Genomic DNA, 2,477 nt, shown 5'->3' with positions numbered 1-2,477 from the left:
CCGGGCCGCCCCGCGCGCCGCCGCCCTTCGCCTCGCCCGCCGCGCGCGCCGGCCGCCGCCGTCCCGCCCGCCGTCCACCGTCGCCTCGCCCGCTGTCCGCCGCTGCCGCCTCACCCGCGGGTCCCCGCCGCTGCCGCCGCCGGGCAGCGCGCCGCCCCGAGCCGGCCAGCTCCGCCGCCTCCGCCCCGGCCCCTACCAGATCCGGCCGCCACCTCCTCTCGTCGGCCGCCCCGGCCATCTTCTCCCACTCCGACGAAGACTCCGGCCGGCGATCCTCGGGCTCCATGCGATCCCGATCTAGATCTGGCGTGAACAGTAAACCCTAACCCTAGATCGTTTTTTCACCAAGTCCCAGTATTGCATATCCATGTGCACATGTTCGCGGCTCCGTAACTTTGCATCTGTAGCTTCGATTCATGCATATAGCATATCAAAATGTTCACATCAGAGAGTACATCATTTCATTCCATTGCATCATTTTCATTTGAGTTCATCTTAATGCCCGAACTGCTGTTAGAAGAGGGCTACTTGAGTTAATTGTCAGATCTGCTACTCCATTTAGCACTTTTGTCATTTTTGCCATGATTATTGTGTGCTTGATATGCCCGTGAGTTCTACATATCTTTTGTTAAGGGTTTTGTCATCTTTCTAGAGGTGCAATCCATGTATTTTTAGGATGTGTGTGGTGACTTGTGCAAGCTTGCAAAGTGGTGCACTTGCTAATTCTGTTTTCAGGGACTTAGTGATTTCACAAAGTCCTGGAGCTGTTTATCTCATGATGCCATATGCTCTTGTTGTTTCCTAGTGATCCGTGCCTCTTTTGAGGATAATCAGTAAGGATGTTTTGTTAATCTTGTAGTGCTCTATCCATCCATGTCTTTGTTTGCAATTATGGAGCACCCTAGCTTGAGTCAATCGAGCTCTACTTTTGCTACTTTGTTAATCTGGGCAGATTGTCAACTTGTTTGCAATTTTGCTGGTGATGTTGTAGTTGATCCGTGCATGCTATGTTATTGTTCTTGCCATGTCTAGCTTGCATTTTGTGCCTTCTTGATGGATGTATGCTGGTCTTGCCATTACTTGCTCTGTAATTAGTGCATCGAGCTCGTAAACATGCCTACTTGAGTTATATTTCAGCATGTCCCAGTTTTCACTAAGTCTGAAAACTGATTATGTTTTTGCTATGTTCGTGTGCTTGTTAGTATATTTTGTGATCCCTTTTGGCTCAAGGTCACTAAGGGACTTTTGTTAAGCTTGTCGAGTAGCTCCATGTCATGTCTTTCTTTGTCATGTTCAGGTCCTGTAGCATGTTGTTTTGTTGCTCCGAAGAGGGCTATATGATCTGAAATTCCAGACAAGTGTTAATTTCACTAAGTCTGAGATCTGTTTGTCATTTGCATTTTTGCCATGCTTGTTTGAACCTGTTAATGGATGATTTGGCCGTATCTCAGTGCTAGACTTTTGTTAAGCGTCTTGTGTGCATCCCTTCCATGTATTTTGTTGTCATGTTTGGGTATTGTAGCATGTTCATTTCGTTGCATTTAGATGTCTACTTGCTGTAAATCGCAGACCGGTGTCATATTTGAATCGCTTGCCATTTCCAAACCGTAACTCCGATTCCGGCGTTCTTTATATCATTTCCAAGCGATTTCATCTCATCTTTCCAGTGGAACACTTGGATTTCCAAGTTGAGGCCAGGTTCATGCATTTCCTGTCATATCTTGCATTTTGCATCCCGCATCGCATCCCGCATATCATATCATCTTTGCATTGTGTTGTTCGAGTTTGCACGTGGTTGATTGTGTCCTTGTTGCTTGTTTGTCTTGTTTGGGTAGAGCCGCGAGACGAGTTCGCTAACGAGGAGCCCGTTGAGTTTGCTTTCGAGGATCCAATCAACTCTGACAACTGTGCAGGCAAGATGATCATACCCTCGAAATCACTACTATCTTTGCTATGCTAGTTTTCTCGCTCTTTTGCTATGCCATTGCTACGATGCCTACCACTTGCTTGCAAGCCTCCCAAATTGCCATGTCAAACCTCTAACCCACCAATGTCCTAGCAAACCATTGATTGGCTATGTTACCGCTTTGCTCAGCCCCTCTTATAGCGTTGCTAGTTGCAGGTGAAGATTGGAGGCCGTTCCTTGTTGGAACATTCTTTTATTTACTTGTTGGGATATCATTATATTATCTTGTTATATTAATGCATCTATATACTTGGTAAAGGGTGGAAGGCTCGGCCTCTCGCCTAGTGTTTTGTTCCACTCTTGCCGCCCTAGTTTCCGTCATATTAGTGTTATGTTCCCGGATTTTTGCGTTCCTTACGCGGTTAGGTTATAATGGGAACCCCTTGATAGTTCGCCTTGATTAAAGCTTTTCCAGCAATGCCCAACCTTGGTTTTACCATTTGCCACCTAGCCTTTTCTTTCCCTTGGGTTCTGCAGACTCAAGGGTCATCTTATTTTAACCCCCCCCCCC

The sequence above is a fragment of the Triticum dicoccoides genome, chromosome 1A (assembly GCF_002162155.2).
Source record: "Triticum dicoccoides isolate Atlit2015 ecotype Zavitan chromosome 1A, WEW_v2.0, whole genome shotgun sequence".
Classification (NCBI taxonomy): domain Eukaryota; kingdom Viridiplantae; phylum Streptophyta; class Magnoliopsida; order Poales; family Poaceae; genus Triticum; species Triticum dicoccoides.
The sequence above is the reverse complement of the archived record's forward strand: the minus strand, read 5'-3'. Positions refer to the sequence as shown.